The 25,087-nt window shown below is 46.3% G+C and overlaps 1 protein-coding gene across 5 annotated transcripts in view; it reads right to left on the bottom strand.

The window, feature by feature from the left end:
* The window catches only part of BNC1 (basonuclin zinc finger protein 1), a 218,490-nt gene extending 195,745 nt beyond the window's left edge, over positions 1–22,745 (bottom strand). For all 5 annotated transcript variants that reach the window (XM_068275345.1, XM_068275346.1, XM_068275347.1 and 2 more), the window contains exons 1-2: positions 22,609–22,745; positions 4,679–4,753 (exon numbers count right to left, since the gene is read on the bottom strand). The gene's annotated coding sequence lies outside the window, so the exon portion shown is untranslated. The remainder of the gene's footprint in view (positions 1–4,678; positions 4,754–22,608) is intronic.
* Positions 22,746–25,087: the final 2,342 nt, after the last annotated feature.

The raw sequence follows: 25,087 nt of genomic DNA, 5'->3' as shown, positions 1-25,087 counted from the left end.
AACATCTGGCTCTGACAGCAGACCAATGGGGAGCCCCGGCAGCAGATTCAAAGATGCTTTGCCCGAGCTCCTATGCGCTCAGCAATTACAGTGACAGATGCATTGTAATGACATAATGGAATTTGCGGCGAGAGGTGGCGGGTAATTAGCGGCGTTATGTAGAATGACAGGGGTGCCCGGCGCTGTTACCTGGAGGGCTTTAAAGATGTTCAGCAACCCTACGGGGAGCTCTGGGGGTCTCCTTATTAAAAAGGAGACCCCCAGGTGCTGCAGCAACGACGTGTTTTAGCTGCGTTAGACCTGCTCTTTGCAGGTCTAAGCTAACGCTCATGTCTGCCGGGAGGCATTAAAAGGGCAATAGGATAGCGTGTAAAGAACTCACTGGGTGATTATATCGCCCAAGCGAGTTCTTTTCCGTCTGGTGGGAGGGTGGTGGTTCTTATATTGAACAGGATTAGGTGATGCCCCCATCACCTAAATTAAGAACTCGCCAGTGCTTAGCGCTGGCGAGTTCAGCAATAGGATATGGCCCTATGTGTGCTACTCACCTTTCACATCTGTCGATCAGTCTTTTTCAACTAGAATAGTCCTTATTGCTTGAAGTTTTCTTTCTCAACTGCCACTATCTATACACCCAAGACACTGTTGGGAGAAAAAATTCCCAAAAGAGTTGTCGTTTCAGAGATGCTAGCACCAGCTCTTCTTGCACTGACGATCGTACCACGTTCAAAAGGCACGATCACGAAAATCTTAAAATTTCTAATGCATGTAAACACATACAAATAAGAAGTAGATTTCCTTCTGAGTAAAATGAGACAAATTACTTTTCTCCTATGTTGCCATCACTTACAGTAGGTAGTAGAAAGCTGACAGAACCGAAAGGTTTTGGACTAGCCCATCTCCTCATGGGACATTCTCACGGTTTTCTTTATTTTCAAAAGCACTTAGTGAATGGCAGTTGCTCCTTCCAACTGCCAAAAAAAGTGTACAGTGAGCAGGGAGGCTGGCCAGCTCCCTGTATAAATCCTTTTCAGGGAATGTCTTTATAAAGAATAAAAGCCTTCCTGAGTATCCCCCATGAGGAGATGGGCTAGTCCAAAACCTTTCAGTTCTGTCAGATTTCTACTACCTACTGTAAGTAACAGCAACATAGGAGAAAAGTAATTTATGGCTCATTTTACTCTGGAAGAAACATGCATTTTAAATGTTATGATTTTCGTAATAGTGGTCCTTTAAATCATTTGTCTTGTCCCATTTTGACATTAACTTCCGTGATAACTACAGTATATCGTCTGAAACAAAGCGGTCCTTATGTAAGCATTTCTGCATTGTTACTTCACTGTACGTCACTGCTGGACTGCTTTACTTTCAAATAAGGGATGTCTCTAATTTTTTTGGCCACTCAGGGGTTGCATGGAGAAAGGATCTTGTCCTCATCCCTACCTGTCCCTACCCCATCCCTGGCAATGTAGTTTCTTTTCCACTGTCCCTACTCCATCTCTGTCTGTCCCCGTCCCCATCAATTTTCTCCTCTTCTTCACTCCACCCTCATGTCATTTCTACTAAATCCCAAACCCATTACATGTCTATCAGTTTGTAATCTATCAAAACAGCAAGCCTGGATGCCCCCCTTTATTCCAGCTGTCTTAAAGATGCATCCCCAGCTCCCAGCCATGCGTACACCAGCTTATGCACACTACAGTGAACTTATACTGCTACAGTACCGTTTTCAGCCTTATTCCCTAATAACATACTACCAGCTGCATATATTTATACTGTAAGTCTTCTGCTTATATTTGCAAAATAAACCATAATATCTGAAAGGCACTTTATTTTGCCAGCAACAAGTGTACGCTGCCCTGTCTGCGCAATCCTCCTGGCAACTATGGAAAGCAGAGAATTTAACAGCAAAGCCAGAACAGCATTAATCTGATGCCGACCTCATTAAATAAGCTACAAATATTTATGGTGCGTTGTGCAGGGAGTAGAAGCAGAAAAGAGAACCCCGTCCCCCATTGCTGACTTCCTGAAGAATACTGACAAAGGCTTGTTGGTAATCACATTGAGGTCATGCTCCTCTTTAGGCTTGGGGCACGGCTGTACTGCGCAGTAAGCCGGAGCCGCTTGTGCATGAGCAGCGCCATGCTTGTGCAGGTGTAGCGCAGCCATGCTCATGCCAGAAAGGGAGCATGACCTCAATGTTAAGGAGCGTCCCCACAGGCAGTGGAGGATCAGAGGACAGTGTGGGAAGTCTCTGGAGGATCCAGAGGCTTCACTCTCCTTAGGCAAGTATTAACTTTTTTAGCTTGGTGACACCTCAGGTTCTCTTTAAATAACAGGTGATCCAGGTGACAATGTATACAGCAGAGCACAGTAGCAACAGTTACTCATGCATACTGAATGAAATGAGAAGAATAATAAGAGAAGGGCATATTTTAATGCATACCTGTCACTAGTGTAACCAGGTCTGAACATAGGCCAATTAATGCATTCGCAACCTGCTCCAATGTAATGGTCACAGACAAAGATGGCAGTTTGGGCTGAATTAGACACATTATTATTATTTATTGAGCTTCCACATATTCCGGTTTTCTCCCCAGAAATTTTTTCCAGCCGGGTGGCATGAAAAAGTTGCCAGGTGGCAGGAAAAAGTAGTTGGGTGGGGTGAGACAAGAGAATGCATGGCTGGTGCTTCTGTGTGCAACTTTGCTTACAGCATAGGAGGAGGTGAGTTGATAACAGCCGGGTGCTCACCAAAACTAGCCGGGTGGAGCACCCGGCTAAAAGAGCTTGGGGAGAACACTGTATTCCGTAGTGCTGTACAATGTACAAATACTTCCAACAATGAAGAGCATAGATACCTGAGCAGTTCCACATACTGCACAATCAGGAGAACCAATGACACTAATAGAGCTACATACAATGGTTGTGTAGTTTGAATAACATCACCAATACTGATAGATGTTCATTTGATAAATTGTACAGAAACAGGAAACAAGAGGGTAGTGGAGTTGAGACACTGGAGGAGTAGACGATTGGTGTTAGCAGTTGAGGCAGTGCGTCACAACAGACAAAATCAGCATATTGCTATACAAATGAAATTACAATTCTAAGGGGCTATCAAATTGAGTACAGAGTGGTATGATGCAACACATTCCGTCAGGATAACGCATCGGATACACTTGAGTTACAGGATAACGTGCGTATTTACATTGGAAGTGAGGCATACTTTCATGGTACTGTATAGGTGTGATGGGGTTGTGGTGCAATTGAAGAGTAATACATCTATGGACTGTATGCTCCACTGTATGAGTTCCAAGCGCACTGGGAATGCCCAACGTGACTTCTCAACACTGTGGAGATCCTATTTTTTCAGGACGTGCAATGCAACTTGTATATACTCTTAGTCAAAAACACAACAAAAAGTCAACCATGCATAACCATTAATGGATAAGGAGTTGAAAGAGTTTCAACACCCACTCCACGCACCACATGGCTAAAATTGTGCATCTTTTTTTGCAGGGTTGAGCAATAAAATTAAGGATTATGAAAATTTCCATTAAACAGGAAATGGGGTTCTGTAAGCAAATGAAAACCGCAAAATGTTGATCAACCAATCAGGAGCAGATTGTATAATAATATACAGTTAGTTAAATGATACAAATTCTGTGGTTTGATTTGCATGCAGCCACTTCTATTTCTTGTTGAGCAGAGATCAGTATATACTTTAAATATTCCACTAAACACTAGCTGCCAACTGGGGGCATTGCCTGTGTTTTCATAACACAGAAGTCCAGGCAAGTTTGGGGTCCCGCCAGCATTCTGGGTGGTTGAATTTCTTATTTTTAACAGAAATTACACTTGGGCAACTAAGATAACCTCACACATAGTTTGATATCATTTCCTCCAAGCTCAAGTCCATATAAATGCTTCTGATGCAGCACTAGCTGCAAGTCACACACAAAAATATTTTCCAGCCCGTATAATCCTCTCTAGAACAGACAACAAAATTACACAAATATAGTCTGGAAGCTAAATGAGAGATTTAAATACAGCCACAAGACTGCTAAATGTTAAAAACACTTAAATCTCCTGTCAAATTAAGCTAGGTGCGTGCGTGTGTGTGCGTGTGTCCAATGTGAATAAATGGGTGGTTCTGTAGCAGTTTACATTACGGGGGATTTTTCTTTGTGTTGCACGTGTGGATAAGATTAAAGTGATCCTGAAAGGGGAAAAAAAAAATAAAGTGTCCCATGGGGTACTTATCTCGTGAGGGTGAACGCTCTGGATCCTAAAGAGGCTTTCCCATCCTCCTCAGCAGATCCAGCACAGGCAAGTCCAAAAGTCCACTTGTTGGTGCTTGATGCAGCTGCGAACAAGCGGTTTTCCACTCAGGCCCACTCTACTGTACAGGTGATCTGGCATGGCTATTTCCACCAGAGGCCAAGGGGAAAGCCACTAGTGCCCCTGCGCAGGCATGCCCGTGTAAATATTATTGCTACTGCTTGTTTGGGGTTGCCAGGGCTGGGTCAGGCTGGCTGAGGAGGATTAGGAAGCCTTATTACAATCCAGGGATTTTTGGTACAGTCTGAAAGCAGAGATGGTTGTATAATAATCAGATTCTGCTGCATTGCTGTGATGTTGTGCTACAAAGTGTACAGCATAATGATGAACTTACCAGTCAGCTGCTGACCTGTACTGTCCAATCAGTAGGTGGTGTTTTGTTGGCTTTCTTCATATTGTGTTTTTTCAGCTGCAGGAAGACAACAGAAATAGTGTTACTTATGCTGGCTGTACTATGTACCAGAGCTATCTGAATCACAGGAATGGCTGGCTGGCTTTTGAAATAATGTATCTGGTAAAGTAGGTCACTTGTACTGTATTTACTCTGCATATGTAGGTGTCTGACTCGGTTATAAAGGACACCATAAGTCAGCGGGATATGGAGGCTGCCATATTCATTTCCTTTTACAACCATGCTAATTGCTTAGCTGTCCTGCTGATCCCCTGCCCCTAATTTTTTAAGGGCCCTTTCACACTACATCAGTTCCACTGCAGAATAATTCACACGCACTACCAGGGCTGTGGAGTCGGTCCAAAAATCCACCGACTCCGACTCCTCAGTTTAGGATTCCACCGACTCCGACTCCACGACTCCGACTCCTCTAATTTGCATATTACAATTTTGTTGATTAAAAGTATGTAACATGAAATTCAACTGAAGTGAGAAGGATATGTAGACTACTATATTTATTCCCTTTAGACTAAAACTAGTCCTTGGTAAGAGTACTTGTAAAAGGTACAAACCGGAACAAAGAACATCTATCAGGCCCTAGGCAATGTAAGTGTGGGTACATGTAAGAATGATGTGCAGGTACTCTGCAGGGGAATGAGGAGATTGTAAACAGACAACACCTCTGTGTTCAATGTGCACAGCATTCTCAGTGGATTCCCTGCAGCTCTGTGGGGAGTGCATATGTAGAGTATAGTACTACTGTGTAACAAAGTAAAACCTGAGAGATGAAATTAAAGTTTTATACATACCTGGGGCTTCCTCCAGCCGCCTTCAGGATAATCAGTCCCTCGTTGTCCTCCTCCGCCACCTGGATCTTCTGCTATGAGTCCAAGTACTTGAGCCAGTCAGGCGTAGTGCGCATGCACACACTCCGCCGCCAGGAGCATACTACACCTGTGCAGCACTATTGCGCAGGTGCAGAATGTTCCTGGCTGTGGGAGCGGCATGCGGCCGGACAGCGCTGACTGGCTGAATTACCAGGACTCATAGCAGAAGATCCGGGTGGTGAAGGACAGCGAGGGACTGATTAGCCTGAAGGGGGCTGGAGGAAGCCCCAGGTATGTATAAAACTTTACTTTTCATCCGTCTCAGGTACCCTTTAATTTGTAGTCACCAAACCAAATTTTAACAACATATCAAATTATTTGATTTCATCAGCAAAGGGAGTGCATACATTTGCATAAATCAGCATCAATGCAGAATTATTTCCATCTCGTTGACCATCTCTATTAGTGACACAGCTACACATCAGGCTTTATTCTTACAGCATAGATGTTATTTAGTATATATAAGAGATTCCTGTGTACACATCATATATACAGTCACAATCAGATATGTATATCTGACCTTAAAAATACGGGGACTGCTTTATTGAAGCAGCACAAGTAACTAATTTTGATTGGTTGATTTCATTTTTGTGGACTAAGCACAGCTATTACTGTATATATCAGGGCTGTGGAGTCGGAGTCGGAGTCGTGGAGTCGGAGTCGTGGAGTCGGGCAATTTTGGGTGCCTGGAGTCGGAGTCGGGAAAAAATGCACCGACTCCGACTCCTAATGAATTTGTAACTGTAATTAAAATAGAAAATATGATAAAATGTTCTATTTCTCAGATAATAGTCATGAAAAATAATGGATATATACAGTATATATACAGTAATAGCTGTGCTTAGTCCACAAAAATGAAATAAACCAATCAAAATTAGTTACTTGTGCTGCTTCAATAAAGCAGTCCCCGTATTTTTAAGGTCAGATATACATATCTGATTGTGACTGTTTATATGATGTGTACACAGGAATCTCTTATATATACTAAATAACATCTATGCTGTAAGAATAAAGCCTGATGTGTAGCTGTGTCACTAATAGAGATGGTCAACGAGATGGAAATAATTCTGCATTGATGCTGATTTATGCAAATGTATGCACTCCCTTTGCTGATGAAATCAAATAATTTGATATGTTGTTAAAATTTGGTTTGGTGACTACAAATTAAAGGGTAACTGAGACGGATGAAAAGTAAAGTTTTATACATACCTGGGGCTTCCTCCAGCCCCCTTCAGGCTAATCAGTCCCTCGCTGTCCTCCACCACCCGGATCTTCTGCTATGAGTCCTGGTAATTCAGCCAGTCAGCGCTGTCCGGCCACATGCCGCTCCCACAGCCAGGAACATTCTGCACCTGCGCAATAGTGCTGCACAGGTGTAGTATGCTCCTGGCGGCGGAGTGTGTGCATGCGCACTACGCCTGACTGGCTCAAGTACCTGGACTCAAAGCAGAGGATCCAGGTGGCGGATGAGGACAACGAGGGACTGATTATCCTGAAGGAGGCTGGAGGAAGCCCCAGGTATGTATAAAACTTTAATTTCATCTGTCTCAGGTTTACTTTGTTACACAGTAGTACTATACTCTACATATGCACTCCCCACAGAGCTGCAGGGAATCCACTGAGAATGCTGTGCACATTGAACACAGAGGTGTTGTCTGTTTACAATCTCCTCATTCCCCTGCAGAGTACCTGCACATCATTCTTACATGTACCCACACTTACATTGCCTAGGGCCTGATAGATGTTCTTTGTTCCGGTTTGTACCTTTTACAAGTACTCTTACCAAGGACTAGTTTTAGTCTAAAGGGAATAAATATAGTAGTCTACATATCCTTCTCACTTCAGTTGTCTTGTAAAATTCCTAAGCGTTGGCAGTTAAGAGACAAATTTCATGTTACATACTTTTAATCAACAAAATTGTAATATGCAAATTAGAGGAGTCGGAGTCGTGGAGTCGGAGTCGGAGGAATCCTAAACTGAGGAGTCGGAGTCGGAGTCGGAGTCGGTGGATTTTTGGACCGACTCCACAGCCCTGGTATATATACACATTATTTTTAATGACTATTATCTGAGAAATAGAACATTTTATCATATTTTCTATTTTAATTACAGTTACAAATTCATTAGGAGTCGGAGTATTTTTTCCCGACTCCAGGCACCCAAAATTGCCCGACTCCGACTCCACAGCCCTGCGCACTACCAGATGCGACGACGGGTCCGCTGGGCGGTCTTTAGCCGACAGTACGTGCTGTCGGCGGATTGATAAGGCTGTTTCTGAACGATCTGCTGAGCTGAGCGGATCGTTCAGAAACAGCCTTATCAGTCCGCCGACAGCACGTACACACGCGCCACTGTCCGCTAAAAGACCGTCCGGTCCGGTGGACCCGTCGTTGCCTTTTGTAGTGTGTGCGTACGCACCTCAACTCACTGCATGCAGGCTTTGAATTGATGTGTATGGGATAACAAACTTGCAGTTCATGCTCAGAACATGTGCTTTATGCAATGCACACCGTGTGTATCCAGGCTTGGAGTTCTTTAAAATACAGTACATAAGAGTCATAGACCGGGCACTGTAGCAGCCACTGATTTATTGTTTGCACAAAGTAGATTGTAACATCAGCGTGATACAAACATTAGGTATACAGGTGGAAAGGGGCGCTTATCAGGGGAACCAGGACGAGCACAACAGAGACAACAAGAGTAGTGCTTGGTCATGTGCTACTCGAGCACAAAATGTCTGCACTGCCTGTTCTGCTTCCCCTGATACCCACTTCTTTCTGTACACCTAATGTTTGTACCACGCTGATGTTACAATCTACGTTGTGCAAGCAATAAACCTGTGGATGGGACAGTGCCCGGTCTATGTCTCTTATGCTAGGCACACACCATACAATTTTCTGTTAGATTTACCTGCCAGATAGATTTTTTTCCAACACGTTGGAAAAAAAAAAAAAAAAAAAAAAAATCTATCTGGCTGGTAAATCTAACAGTAAATCGAACAGAAAATTGTATGGTGTGTACCTAGCATTATGTACTGCACTTCAAGTGTTTCTTCTTCTCCCCTACACCGTGAGCACACGCCACTGGAGCTGCAACTTGCCTAGAAGGTGAAGACACGTGAGAGAGAAGAGATCAATGCTGCATGGTGTGTGTGAGAAAACGTGGAAAAGCCGCCGCGAGTGTTCAGAGCAAGGCGGCTGTCCAACGTGGCAGGTTGCGCGCATGGGCCTGCATCTGCTGGCATGACGGAACGCGGAGAAACCGCTGCATGTCCTGAGAACAAGGCGGCGGATTCCGCGTCCGACACGGCACTTTGCACGCATAGGCCTACATCTGACAGTATGGCGGAACGCGGCGGAACCGCCGCATGCTCTGATAGCGGTACGGCTGGTTCCACTCCCAGCACAGCGGATGGTTTACAGCACAGGTCTGGTGTGGCTGGGACTGATAGTCCACACAGGTTTAGAAGGACGCGCGCGCGCTGAGAGGCAGAGCTTTTATGACAGCCAGAAGGGAGTCAGCTGACCAAGCCGGTCAGCTGACAATTCCACCACTTCCCATTGGTCCAGCACTTAGGGGAGGCGCTGGAGAGCGCTTGACCTCTCTTCTGATCTCTGATTTGGTACTTCGCTATATCTGATTCTCCGTTGCCAAACCTTGCTTGCCTTAGGATTCCGTATCTGTCTCTTTCCTCTGTATCTGATCTGTCTGTCTGTTGCTAACCTGGCTTGTCCGACCTCGAGAACTATCTCCTCTGTTTGGAGATAGTTCACAGATCTGTCAGTGACACTCCACCATTGGTGTCACTCACACTCTGGTCCTTCCCACTCTCGGCCTGACTCCTCCCCTTGGGGAGCCTCAGGCCATTGGAAGGAGCCTGCTCTCCGGGCAGTATCTCTTACTGCTTTGCACCCTCTATACGGGGGCTCTCCTCAAAGTATTACGGTTGCACCAAACACTCATATTTACTCAGGTGTCCAGAGGTTAGAGATATATCTGATTATCGGTGATACTGCAGATCAGGGGCGTAGGGCCCGTGGTCGCAACGGTCGCCACGGCGACCGGGCCCGGCTCCTGAAAAGGCGGGGAGGGGCCCGGGGGGCCCATGTCCGTTTGTAGATCCGTGCGCGGCTGTGCGCTATTGGGAGGGGGGAGCTGCAGCCGCGGGGAGGGCAGCCCGACCTCTCCCTCCCTATCTCTCCCCGGGCCCCCCCCCCTCAGATGCAGAGTGAGCGGCGCACGGAAGCGCTGTAGGCTGCCCTCCCCGCAGCTGCGGCTCCCCCCTTCATTATGGGGGGGGGGCCTACCTACCCTATCCTGGGGGGGGCAGCTACCTACCTAACCTATCCTGGGGGGGCAGCTACCTACCTAACCTATCCTGGGGGGGCAGCTACCTACCTAACCTATCCTGGGGGGGGGGGGGGCAGCTACCTACCTAACCTATCTTGGTGGGATCAGCTACCTACCTAACCTATCCTGGGGGGTCAGCTACCTACCTAATCTATTCTGGGGGGGCAGATACCTACCTAACCTATCCTGGGGGGAAGCTACTCACCTAACCTATCCTGGGGAGGGGGGGGGCAGCTACCTAATCTAACCTATCCTGGGGGGGGCAGCTACCTAATCTAACCTATCCTGGGGGGGGGGCAGCTACCTACTCTAACCTATCCTGGGGGGCAGCTACCTACTCTAACCTATCCTGGGGGGCAGCTACCTACTCTAACCTATCCTGGGGGGCAGCTACCTACTCTAACCTATCCTGGGGGGCAGCTACCTACTCTAACCTATCCTGGGGGCAGCTACCTAATCTATCCTGGGGGGCAGCTACCTAATCTATCTTGGGGGGCAGCTACCTAATCTAACCTATCCTGGGGGCAGCTACCTAATCTAACCTATCCTGGGGGCAGCTACCTAATCTAACCTATCCTGGGGGCAGCTACCTAATCTATCCTGGGGGGCAGCTACCTAATCTATCCTGGGGGGCAGCTACCTACTCTAACCTATCCTGGGGGGCAGCTACCTACTCTAACCTATCCTGGGGGGCAGCTACCTACTCTAACCTATCCTGGGGGCAGCTACCTACTCTAACCTATCCTGGGGGCAGCTACCTACTCTAACCTATCCTGGGGGCAGCTACCTACTCTAACCTATCCTGGGGGCAGCTACCTACTCTAACCTATCCTGGGGGCAGCTACCTAATCTAACCTATCCTGGGGGCAGCTACCTAATCTATCCTGGGGGAAAGCTACCTAACCTAACCTATACTGGGGGGCACCTACCTCATCTAACCTATACTGGGGGGCAGCTACCTATCTAACCTGGGGGCACTTACTTGTCTAACCTGTATTCGGGGCACCTAGCTAGCCTATACAGGTGGCAACTATACTGGCTACCTATATTGGAGGCACCTACCTAACAAACCTATACTGGGGGCACCTACCTATCTAACCTATGCTGGGGGCAACTATTCTGGCTACCTATATTAGAGGCACCCACCTAGCTAACCTGTACTGGGGGCACCTATCTAACTTATCTAACTTATACCGGCGGCGCCTGCCTATCTAACCTATACTGGGGGCAACTATACTGGCTACCTATGCTGGAGGCACCTACCTGGCTAACCTATACCGGGGGCAACTATACTGGCTTACCTATGCCTGGCTACCTATAATGGGGGGACCTATAGCTGGCTATAGGGATCCGGATATGTGTGTGTGTCGGGTGTTGCCGGGGGAGGGGGGCTGTTGCCGTGGGGGGGGGGGGGCACATCCAGATTCCGCATCGGGGCCCAGAGGTTTGTAGCTACGCCACTGCTGCAGATCATCAATAATCGGAGATATATATATATCTGTGTCATGTATATGTATATACATATATATATATATCTGTATTTTCTATATCTGTATATATATCTGTATTCTCGGTGATACTGCAGATCACCGGTAATCAGACCCTCTCTGTGTTACACCGATCGTTACAGTGTGGATCTGTGTGTGCGTGTCTTGAACCCCCAAGTGAAATCTTGCTTGTTTGAACATATTTCCTTTATGGAAACCTTAAAGAAAACCTGAACTGAAAATTAAAAGTCAAAAGTAAAAAACATACACAAGACATACTTACCTCCCGTGTAGTCTACTCCTCAATCTCTTTCTCCTTTCCCGCGTCCTGTTTGTCCACTGTGAACAAGGAAATTCTCTGTCCTCCATTTTGAAAATGGCCATTACCCCATAACAGCTTTCTGGTCTGCACACTGTTAAACTGTGACATTGCCCACTTGAGCCATAGGGAAACAGACATTACTTGGCACATCGGTCGTCCTCTCAGCTATAACTGACAGCAACTGATAAATAACTGACAGCAACTGATATAGTTCAGTTCTGACAAAATGTTGTCAGAACTGGAAGGGATCATTTTCAGAAGAAAATGGTGAGCTTCTGAGAGGAACTGATGGCAAGGTAACTATGTAATGTTCATTTGAAGTTACCTCGTGTGTTTATTTTAAATATATTTACTCAGTACAGGTTCCCTTTGAGAGATTCTTGGAGCTAGTTCACAGTGGTCAGTTGCGTTGCAGAATAATTCTGCATGTCAACTCACTGCCCATTTAATTCTATGGGCCTGTTCCCAGTACTGTAACAGATCGCGTTATTCTAACTCGCTGCATGCAGCCTTTGTATTGAAGTCTATGTCCAGTCTCCAATTATAGTTCGTACTCAACGCGTACATTATGTAACTTACCACTGTGAACCTAGCCTGAGGGTTTCAATATAGATTAATACATAACAGTTAGATGCTGCACAAAACATCCTGCTGTCCCAGCTGACTGCTATCTCCCATTAAAATCTACCTTTCAACAGAATGTTGATGGAGAAAGGGGATGAACAGACATGGTTCCCTAGTGCACGCCGATTGAGCATCCACTGCAGCAAAAGATGCTGCAGCATGTGTACAGTGAGTGTACGGCAGTCGCAGACCCCTCTCAACCGCTCGGCCAGCGATCCATCCTGGTGGATCACTTTGGCTGAGTGACAGCCGAGAACATCGTACTACCCTCTTGCACACCTTGAGGTCACTCCCATGCCGCTCTGCCCACCTAACCACACACATACACACATGGGTCCCGATCCCTAATGGGCAACATTAATTGAGCATGTGTAAGGGCCTTTAGAATATTAGAGGCAGATAAAGATCAGCCAGGCAATTTGCATTGTTTGAAAGGTAATAAATATGTCAATTTCAACATTCCACGCACTTCAGGTGTTTAAATAAGTAGAAGTGATTTTTACAGCTGTTTTTGACATTGGGTTTTGTTTTGGTGAACACCATTTTTAACAGCAAAATCATAAAAAAAAAAAAAAAAAAATATTCACAGGAAATGTACTTGGTTTAAATTATTCTTCAAGATGTTGTAATGAGTCCTGGGTTAATTGCATTCTGCAGGGGATAAGGCAAATATAAACCATACTGCCTGAAGATCTTCACCAAAATACAGAGCCAACTTTATATGACTAGGCAGCAATTAAAAGGCATTTGACATGACACAGGTGCCTATAATCATAATACAGTTATTACCATCATGCAGTCCCAAGTCAAGGATCACTGAACTCAGAATGCTCAGTTCCTCAGGATAGTAGTTATCCGCAAATTGGTGTATTACGATGTTAGAAATCTGTACAACTCCTCTTTTTATGCCATCCACACAGTACAATACAGTCATTTATTTCTGAGTGCTTAGGTCTGCTCATTCCACAATACAGATCTTTAGTCTGAACTACGGTAATGTTACTGTCTAACTACTAGAGGAAAGATTTTACCTTTTGCATGCTTTGGAGAGATTGCCAATATCACTGTTCTCTGCAAAATGTTTCCAGCAAGGTGGGATGAAAGAGGAGCCAAGTGCAGGTAGGATGACAGAAGATAGGGCTGCACCTCCACACTGCCAGAAACTGGCAACACACCAACAAACTGCCAGAAACTGGCAACGCACCAACACACTGCCAGAAACTGGCGAGACACCAACACACTGCCAGAAACTGGTGACACACCAACACACTGCCAGAAACTGGCGAGACACCAACACACTGCCAGAAACTGGTGACACACCAACACACTGCCAGAAACTGGTGACACACCAACACACTGCCAGAAACTGGTGACACACCAACGCACTGCCAGAAACTGGTGACACACCAACGCACTGCCAGAAACTGGTGACACACCAAAGCACTGCCAGAAACTGGTGACACACCAACGCACTGCCAGAAACTGGTGACACACCAACGCACTGCCAGAAACTGGTGACACACCAACGCACTGCCAGAAACTGGTGACACACCAACGCACTGCCAGAAACTGGTGACACACCAACGCACTGCCAGAAACTGGTGACACACCAACGCACTGCCAGAAACTGGTGACACACCAACACACTGCCAGAAACTGGTGACACACCAACACACTGCCAGAAACTGGTGACACACCAACACACTGCCAGACACTGGTAATCGTTCATTGCCAGTTTCTGGCAGTGTACTGGTACGTCACCAGTTTTGGGTGTTTGTCAGTGTGTCTCCAGTTTCTGGCGGTGTACTGATGCATTGCCAGTTTCTGGCGGTACTGACTAGTGATTTGACCTGCATAAGGCCTTGTTCACATTATAAAATCGCCAGCACTATCGCAAGCGCTGTGCGATTTATACCGTAATTTTAGGAGAGCTTTTCCCTGTGATTTGTGCTTAGAAAAGTGCTTTTCTAAGCAATTTTGCTCAGTGAGGATTTTTTTCACTTCCTGACATCAGTCCATTGTAGTCCCTTACACACTCCAATGAGTTCTGGGTCACCATGAGCTTGCTGGTTAGTCTGTGCCTCTCGGATTCACAAGCCCTACTCCATAGAGCCAAATTAATCCATGCCATGCACTGATGAGGATCAAACAATCCGATACAACAGTCTGTATGCATGTTGGATTATTATGGCTCTGTACAAATTAACAAGCTGACACATCATTGCATTCCAGCGGTTCTGGAGGGGTGTTTAGCTTCTAAGGGTACAATGGTTAATTTGCATATATTCAGCAGTGTTGCTCTGGGAGACATCTCAAGCTCACTCCAACCTGGATTATCGCAAATTATTTCTGTTTTAGGAAAGCAAACTTTTGTTTTTCTTGACATCAGTCAGTAAGTGAACTCTTTAACCCGGATATGACTACCGTATATTCCGGCTTATAAAACAACGGGGCGTATAAGACAACCCCCAACTTTTCCAGTTAAAATATAGAGTTTGAGATATATTTGCCGTATAAGACTACCCCTCTTTCAACATACACCAAATAAAAATTTAAAACATCATATACTGGTGCTATGTACTGTATGTGGTACACAGTATATAACAGCATATAGGCAGTTGACTGGTTGGGTTGGTCAACTCTCGCTCTCCCTAAGTGGATTGGTCAGCGCTGCTTTTCTACCTGTTTATCAGAGCGGTATGGAAGAATAAATTGTGATGTGCCCATAAAACACGCCTCTTTCACCCCTCTGGCCCACCCTTGTATACGGTTTACCTCCTTCTCTGCCTCTCAGATCTCGCACATGTGCGCCTGCGCTGCTTCACTACAGTCCTCAGCAGCGAGATCTGAGAGTCAGTAACAGGATAGGGCATGTCACCCGGCATCAATGACACCCGCCATTTAAGACAAACCTGACTTTTCAGAAGATTTTTAAGGGTTAAAAAGTAGTCTTAATCGCCAGAATATACAGTAAATACAATGTATTTATTCATAAAAGCGCTGGGGAAATTGCCACACAAAGCACTTTTTCAAGCGCTTTGCGATTTCCTTATACCTGCCATTGAGCCAAAGCCCTCAGAAAATGGTTCCTATAGCGCGTTTGCGATTTCAATGAAATCGAAACGCTTACATGTGAACACTGTCATAAGAAATCATTACACAAGCGCTTTTAGGGCAATTTGCAAAATCGCCAGCGCTTTAAAAAATAAATAAATTAGCAAACGCTGATTGTGTGAACAAGCCCTAAGACTCCATGGAAAATTCCGGCCAGCACCAGTGAAGACGCAAGCAAGCCCCAGTCAATACCTGCTAAAATTGCCGGATATCACCTGTAAAGTGTCTGCTAAAAATGCCAGTCAGCAAAAGCAACTCCTGTAAAAGCAGCAGTTAATACTAGCTTTTTTTTCAGCACTTCCGGTGTGAATGAGCCCAACAAATTGTGTGTAAATAATTTAAAAATGTGAGCAGAAGAGACCCTAGCAAATGATAAGCAAGCTCTCCATGACAGACTTCTGGAAGGCCTCTAGTTTAAACACCCCACACCAAACCTCATAACCATTCTTCAAAGTCTCCAACAAACTGGGTCATGATGACAGTCTTTTAGATAGCAACCGGATAGCTTGGAAATGCAGCCTTACCCTTAGTTTTACTTTTACAATGTAAATAATGTGTTAAAAGGAAAACAGACTATAGGGTAGGTTCACACGGTCACTAACCGGGGTAATTGCGGCAGTCCTCACTCCCATTCAAATGTATAGAATCGCTTTTTTAAATGTCTACAGCTTTCCATGTAAATGCATGTAGCGCTGCACTAGATCCCATCAGCTATGTTTGGTGCTTCCGCGCCCGCCTAGGGTTCTCAAAATGTAACGCAGCGAAGGGACGACGAGGACCAATGCCCAATGTTTTCTACGCATTTTCCTAACGAGATGCTCCGGGAGCCAGTGTGAACCGGCCCTACACTTTTTACTAATTGATTTCACCTCTGTGATGGCCTACATAAATAATGTTGTTTTACTACTATAGTGTCCTCTACCTCCTAGGTTCTCAACGTGTGGTACGCGTACCCCAGGGGGTACTTCTGATGATTCCAGGGGGTACTCGGGTTTGATACACTTAACCAAGAATAACAAATTTAGAGTATCAGAAAATGATAAATCTTGTTTAAACACCACCAAATTAGTATTTAGCTAATTAAAAGCAATAGTAAATGCTTGGAAATAGTTTAGAACCAATTATAGTGTACTACAATTAAATATATATTTGTCAAGAGGTACTTGTGATAATGTTTATTATGCTAGGGGGTACTTGGTGAGTACAGGACTTTAAAGGGGGTACCTACCGATAAAATGCTGAGAACCACTGGAGTCTACCTTGCTGGCTCGAGCTGTACAATGTGATGTTTTATGGGGTCTGCCATCAACATTTTTTGCTAATCTGAAAAAGACATCTGCAGGGCTTAAAGTGAACCTTAAGCCAGAAACAAAAAAATGAGCTTTACTCACTTGGGGCTTCTACCAGCCCCCTGCAGCAGTCCTGTGCCCTCGCAGCCACTCACTAATCCTCTGATCCCCCGCTGCCAGCTAGTTTCGTTTTTGCCGACAGGCCCGTCAGGACTAGCCACGCACTTTTTCCGCATTCCCGACTGTAATTAGCGCTATTGCGGGCCGCAACGCGTCCAAAAATACGCGTTGCCGCATATCTATGTGTTCGTAATGCGGCAACGCGTATTTTTGTACGAGCTGCGGCCCGCAATAGTGCTAATTACAGTCGGGAATGCGGAAAAAGCTACGCGTGGCCAGTCCTGACGGGCCTGTCGGCAAAAACGAAACTAGCTGGCAGCGGGGGACCAGAGGATTAGTAAGTGGCTGCGAGGGCACAGGACGGCTGCAGGGGGCTGGTAGAAGCCCCAGGTGAGTAAAGCTCTTTTTTTTCTGGCTTAAGAGTCTTTTTAAGTTTATAAGGACATTTTAGACTTGTTTCAGACCCTAGAAGCAGAGATGTCAAGGTCCCCAAAGGCCAGGGTCATCACACATTTTTTGGTACAGCTCAAATTTATTGATGGACTGAATCAGTTAAGGCTTGTTCACACTAGGCGGTTGATTTACAGAAGTGTGATAACTGCTCTCACAGCAATTATCCCGCGATCTGTCGGCATGCCGAGGTTTGCACACGTACAGCATTACTCCGCGTGATAAAGGAAGGTGTGCGCGTGATCGGCCGCGTGTTTCACGCGTAAGATCCACTAAAGGAAGAGGTGGCACAGGCAGGAGGACACACAGCACAGGAACTTATGTGTTCATAGAAATATAAGACATCCCCTGAAAATAAGCGCTAGCACAACATTTGGAGCAAAAATTTAAGACACTGTCCTATTTTCAGGGGAAACATGGTACATGAATGTTGAATTGTATACTATTGTACAAGTTCACTCCACCATGATCTACAACCTGCTTGTTGCTGCATCTTCCAAAAGTACAAACATGCACTTTAATACTGCAGACGAGCATAATATTACATACAGGAAACAAATTGTAAATGTATTCTGAGACTCTCACTACATGCATTGCACATGCGTTATATTGTAACAGAAAATTAAGCATGAAGAATTATGTAACCCAATGCGTTTTCATACACATTATCCAGACACCCAGTGCAGAAATGGCATTTGGATAGCGTTGTCCATGACAATGCAAAGAAGTGACCATGCTCATACAATTGTTTACACATTGCGGCCAAAGGAAGCAATGTAACGCAATTCAAAGCGCACAGTGTGAACTCACACAAAATGTATTCCAAAGCATGACAGTTTTAACCACTTGAGGGCCACGGTGTTAAACCCCCCCTAAAGATCAGGCCATTGTTTACTAATTGAGCCACTGCATCGATTTCCGTTCACTTTAAAAAGAAATTGATCGGTAAATGCTCAGAAAAATCGATCGGTAAGGAAATCGGACATGTTGGAAATAATCGATCTGACAGTAAATCGGCCAGAAAATCTCATAGTGTGTACCCAGCATTAGGCCTATCTGCAGAACCACACAACTCAGCACACATGTGATCCCTCCCCCCCCCCCCCTTTTCTCCCCACCAACAGAGCTCTCCGTTGGTGGGGTCTGATCGCTCCCCCAATGTTTGTTTTTTTATATATTTATTAAATTATTTTTTTTAAATAAATGTAACTAATTTTTTATTTATTTTATATTCCCCCCTCCCTCCGCCAGCCGATCACTTCCTGGACTACAGAGAGGACAGCCGCGTCACACGGCTGTCCCTATTACAGTGCTGCCTTAGATTGTAGCGCTGTACAGGTATATTACAGGCGGTTTCGCCATCTAATGCTGGGCATACACGGGTCGTTTTTGCCGCCGGATCGACTCCTGCCGCCACCCCGCGCACGCCTGGATCGATTCCCGCTCGTCCTCACGGGCGCTTCGAGCGCGGAATCGATCCGCCGGGTCATGATATTATCAATCGAGCCATCAGCGGCTCGATTGATAACAAAAAAACGACCCGTGTATGCCCAGCATAACAGTCTCCCTGTGGCGATAGCCACTGGGAGACTGAAGGCAGAGCAGAGATGCGCGCGTGAGCTCCTGCTAGCCCCATTGAAGGCTATTCACGCCAATTGGCGTGGGGTGGTCCCGGGGCTGCCGCCGCATTCACGCCAATTGGCGTGGAGCGGTCGGCAAGTAGTTAAACTAAACCAAAATTAAAAGGACAACTGAAGTGAGAGGGATAGGATGGCTACCATATTTATTTCCTTTTAAACAATATCAGTTGCCTGACAGCCCTGATGATCTATTTGGCTTCAGTAAAGTTTGAATCACACCAGAAACAAGCATGCAGCTAATCTTGTCAGACCTGACACTAATGTTATAAACCTCTGATCTGCTGCATGCTTGTTCAGGATCTATTTATTTATTGTATTTATAAAGCGCCAACATATTACGCAGCACTGGACAATAAATAGGGATACATACAATATTTAGGGGTGACATACAGCAAAATGACAATACCTGAATACAAGAAAGATCAGATCATGCAGCACAGTATAAGTACAAGGTAATGCTTAGTCAGTCACTGGATAGAGCATGGAGATTAGGCAAGTTAGGTTCCCTCAGATGCATAGCATGGGTTCACAGTAATGGAGGTGCATGATCAGGTTGGACAAAAAAGGAGGACCCTGCCCAAAGGCTTACAATCTAAAGGGAGAGGTAGGGACACGAGAGGTAGGAGACCAGAGTTCAGCTGTGGGTTTAGAGCACTTGTGAGGGGTAGTAGGACAGAGTGAAAAGGTGAGTTTTGAGGGCTTTCTTGAAGATGTTGAAGGAGGGGGCTGCCCTAATGGGTGGAGGTAGGGAGTTCCATAGTGTTGGAGCAGCTCTTGAGAAGTCCTGGAGGCGTGCATGGGACTGGGTGATGCGGGGGGCGGTTAGGTGAAGTTCATTGGAAGAGCGGAGTGAGCGGCTAGGTGTGTACCTCTGAGTAAGATCGGAAATGTAGGTTGGACAGGTTTTGTGGACAGATTTGTAGGTCAGACACAGTATCTTGAATCTGATTCTGGACTGGATAGGAAGCCAGTGGAGGGATTCAAGGAGGGGATCCGCCATGGTGGAGCGATGGGAGCAGTGGATAATTCTGGCTGCTGCATTCATGATGGACTGCAGTGGGGCTGTTCGGGTCATAGGGAGACCAGACAGCAGGGCATTGCAGTAGTCAAGGCGGGAAATTATGAGGGCATGGATGAGGAGTTTGGTGGTGGCAGAGGTCAGGAAAGGGCGAATCTTACAGATGTTACGAAGGTAGAAGTTGCAGGAGTTTGTGAGGTTTTGAATGTGGGGAGTGAAGGAGAGTGCGGAGTCCAGGGTGACACCCAGACAGCGGGCTTGAGAGGTAGGGTGAATGGTAGTGTGGTTAACAGTGACATGCACATCTGGGAGGTTTATGGATGTCCAGGGTGGGAAGATCATAAATTCCGTTTTGTCTAGGTTTAGTTTCAGGAACCTAGCGGACATCCAGGAGGAGATGGCTGATAGGCAGGAGGAGACCTTGTCCATGGTAGTGGTGGATATGTCAGGGGTGTGGAGGTAGATCTGGGTGTTATCTGCATACAGATGATAGTTAAAACCCATGGAGGAGATAACCTTGCCAATGGAGGATGTGTATAGGGTGAACAGTAGGGGGCCAAGGACCGAACCTTGGGGGACTCCCACCGAGAGGTTGGGGGTGGACGAGGACTCATTGAAGGCGGTCATGAAGGAGCGGTTGGAGAGGTAGGATGAAAGCCAGGACAGGGCAAGATCGTGAATGCCCATGGACTGGAGGAGTAGGGGATGATCTACTGTGTCAAAAGCTGCTGAAGGGTCAAGAAGGAGGAGAATGGAGTATTTACCTTCAGCTTTAGCTAAGGCAAGGTCATTGACCACTTTGGTGAGAGCAGTTTCGGTTAAGTGGGCAGGCCGAAATCCAGATTGCAATGGGTCTAGCAGTGAGTTGGCATTGAGGAACTGGGTCAGGCGTTTGTGAACCAGACACTCAAGGAGTTTTGAGGCAAAGGGGAGGAGGGAGATAGGACGGTAGTTGGAGGGTAGCGAGGGGTGAGGGTTTCTTGAGCAGGGGTAGTACAGTGGCCTGCTTGAAGTCTGAGGGGAAGGTGCCTGTGGATAGGGAGAGGTTGAACAGGGTAGTGAGGACTGGGGCCAATTCCGTGAAGTGAGGCTGGAGTAAATCAGAAGGGATGGGGTCAAGGGGGGGGGGGGGGGGGTGAAGTAGTGGTATGGGAAGTCTGCAGTAGGTGGATGACTTCCTCAGTGGTAGTAGGAGTGAAGGATGTGAGGGGAGGATAGGCTAAAAGTATCAGTAGTTCTGAGCCTGCGCAGTACAGCCCGGAGGACGTCCGATGACGTCAGCGCGCCGGCGTGACACGCATAATAGAGCGCAGAAGAAGCCCGACCTAGCCAGGTCGGGTCGGCTCCCGGGAGCCTGTGGAGCGGTGCCGAGGGCACCTCCTGCCTGCCACGGGCTGGAGGAAGCCCCAGGTAAGTGGATTTCAATTTTTTTTTTTTTTTTTAGTGTCACTGAACCTTCCCTTTAAAAAGGAAGTAAATATGGCAGCCTCCATATACCTCTCACTACAGTTGTCCTAAAACCATCTTCACAAATGGGAAATTCCTGTTCATGGCAGCTTGTTATTACACAGGAGAGGTGTTTGAGAGTGGGCTCATTCACACTGTGCAGTGCAGTCAGTTATGACACACCACACATGTGTGTAATACACACGGTAATATACAGCTATGCGTTCCAATGTAATGTGGCCGGACCTATTTTATCCAACAAGATTTCCCATCAACTTCTAATGTGTCAAGGTTCGCTTTATAAACGCAGGTGAAACACGTGTCGTGTGTTGGAAACGTATGAAAGAAATTGCATCCATTCATGCGATGTGTACTGTGAATGATGTGTAGGACATTATGTTTGATGGCATTCAAATGAACACAGCGTGATGCACCAAAGACCATATACCAAGGAACAGAATGATGTTGAAATACACACGCAAGTTAGACCAAACGCCATATATCCAGCAAGCTAATGTCACAAGATAAAATGCAGTGGTGTAGCTAAGAAGCCGTGGGCCCCAGTACAACTTTAGCATCGGGGCCCCCCAAGCATGCTATAGATAACAATTGATACAACACACCAAAACCAAATCAAGGACAAACACAGTGTCAGAGGTGCAAGGGAATGGGAAACTATGTTAATGATCACCACTACTATCCAAATCAACTACAGAAGTGATTATTACAAGCACAGGATCAATAAAGAGCCAGTACTGAGTTTGAGGGGTGGGCCCCTCCAGCCCAAGGGCCTCGATGCGGTCACTACCTCTGCAACCCCTATTGCTATGCTGCTGATAAAATGTTTGTAACCTGCTTGCACATATAAGTTCTGTATCTGCTTTCCAGGACATCAAAATAAATCAATGTAAGTAAGCAGTATGGAGACAAATTTGTGTAGCAAAAATGAAGTAATTGTGCCCAAAGATAACACCCCATGCACAATGTCTAAACAGTTCAGGCTCTTTCAAAAGCAAATAATAAAATAGGCTAAAAAAAGAGACATTTCAGTTGTCATGAAGCGAGTGAAACGCCAGCACGTCCCATGCTCCTGCTAGATGTAGTATTGCCTCAGACATGGCCTTACCAAACACTGACACCGCTGACCTGCCGCAGCCTCCTGGAGATCCCCCCTTCCCCCTGCAGGAGGCCCCGCAGCCTCAGCACATGGACCTTATCAAGCCTGATCGTGACAAGATGATTGTCACCTCGACGTGTCACTAGCCTCTCAGCTCATTAGCCACTTATCTGCTGATGTGTTCCGCCCCCAGGCCACATTAGGAGACCGGGAACACCTGGGACTATTTTCTGGCAGCTACTGACCTGCCAGACAATTGCTCTGTAATGTTTTTCCTGGGGGACATGAGAGACGCTGCGAGCAGCCAAACACCAGATCACTGCGAGTTACTGGGCCAGGTGCATTCATAGAGGACAGCATGGCCATTCCACAAGGCGGACTGTTTATATGGGCAGCTACTTAGCCACATTTGCGCAGACGTCCCAAGTGCAGAGATCACGGGCGGCACAAATGGTCATCATTAGCAAAAGTGACACAACACACCAGTCACGGTCACCTGCTTGGAAATAGTTTTAGCTCCACTGGCTGTGGACACGCAGAAGAAGCTGGTAGAATACACAGAATTACACAACTTACGCAGTAAGTTAAACCGTATCTAGCGCTTGTTTTCACAGTTTGCCTGTGTGTGACAAATGGCATGCTGCTAGATGGCGCTGGAGAGTCGTTGTCAGCAAGCATGCCACAAGTGCTGTGAAATCTCTGCTGTGAAGCATAGGATCACACCTGAACTAAAATTACTTAATTATACAAGCTTTACATAGAAATGGTATGAACTGGCTGGCTATAGTGTGCTTTTCCTGGTTCTGCAACATGCGTGTGTCAGAGACTTGCGTGTGTCAGAGACTTGTGTCACTCATGAATACAGCCATGCATTAGAAGTCTATGGCACCTGTATGGGAAGATTTCAGCATCCAAGAATGCTTAGTAAACTGAACATATACAGCATGGTCTAGGAATACTCGCATTAGAGGCTCCAGCCAGGATTGTAAGATACAATAATAATTTCCAAGCTGGCCACTGTGTCCTTCTGTCATGCACACTTCCCCCTCTTACTCCCGCTGTTATTGGCAGCAGTGCTGATTTGGATGACGTGTGTGCAGCGGGATGGCGTGCATGCACGTGTGGCGAGATGGTGAATGCGGCAGCCAGAGCGGAGCAGGAAAAAATGGTGTGAAAAGCACTGTAAATGTAATTTAGGCTCCTTGCACACTGCAAATCCAATTTGCGATTCCGTTTTTCCCTGGATGCTATCAAAAGAAAAACGCGCCATGCAGTAACGATTAAAATCGGAACTGCATGTGAAAATCGATTAAAAATCAGAATCGCATGTAGTGTGCAAGAGGCCTTACCGTTACATTCTGGCGCACAGCGGCTATTCAAGTGCAGGAGGGAAATTATGGGGCAGGGCACACTGCGGGTAATTATCTATCTTTGCACCAGAATGTTGCGCTTCAAAACGGTAAATTACGTTTACCGTGCTTTTCAATAGTGCGTCAGGAAGGTTCTGTTGCGGTATGCGCCATTTTCCTGCTCCAGGGAGGGTGTAGAGTCGGGAGGGTTGGTGTTAGGCAGTGGGGTGAGTGTAGTCCGGGTTAGGCAGCGTGCGTGGAGCTGTTAGGGCCCGTTTCCACTATAGCGTTGCGGAATCGCCGGCAAATCACCGCAGGCAAATCGCATGCGGGTGCGATTCCGCATGCGTTTTTTGCCGCGATTTCGCATAGGTAAGGCTGTATGCGAATTTAACCATGTCACTGCCTGTGTAAATTAACATATATACCTATGCGAAATCGCGACAAAAAACGCATGGGGAAAACGCATGCGATTTCCCTATTAAATACATTGCGTGCGATTCGCCTGCATTCCACACGCAGGCGAATTCTGAGGGCCCTACCCTGCAGATTTTTCCTGCACAGAAAAACGTGCGGGGAAACGCACAAGTGGAAACAGTCCCATCCACTTGTACTGACTGTGCGAATCCGCATGCGGGCAACGCATGCGGATTCGCGATAGTGGAAACGGGCCCTTAGGGTGTGAGCAGAGAGTTTAGTGTGACTGGCGGCAGGGGTTAAATGATACATTACCTGCTCCAGGACGATCGTCTTTCCTCTCCACTTGTTAGTTTGAATGAGCCTGGCAGCCAGCCAATCACCATGCGGCTTCAGTGGTGATTGGTTGGCTGCAGGTCTCTTTCAAACTAAACAGGAAGTGGAGAGGAGACGGGACCGCCGGAACCAGGTAATGTATCGCAGATGCCGGTAATTGCATCTTATCGCTAAGGTTGTTTAACGTTTTAGGACATTTATAAACGCTAAATAACCTTAGTAGCAATATGCCATTATCTGCATCACCCTGCGCCATTTTTACCCAGCGTCTCTGTGAATTTTGCCTAAATCTTTGTGAATTGACATTTCTTGACATTCCCTGAGATAATTACCGCACAAGTCGGTAATTTACTTCACTAGTCGGGAACTGTGATTTTCTGTGCGGT

The sequence above is a fragment of the Hyperolius riggenbachi genome, chromosome 3 (genome assembly GCF_040937935.1).
Source record: "Hyperolius riggenbachi isolate aHypRig1 chromosome 3, aHypRig1.pri, whole genome shotgun sequence".
In the NCBI taxonomy this organism is placed as follows: domain Eukaryota; kingdom Metazoa; phylum Chordata; class Amphibia; order Anura; family Hyperoliidae; genus Hyperolius; species Hyperolius riggenbachi.
Note: the sequence above shows the minus strand (reverse complement) of the source record. Positions and strands in the feature narration are given on the sequence as shown.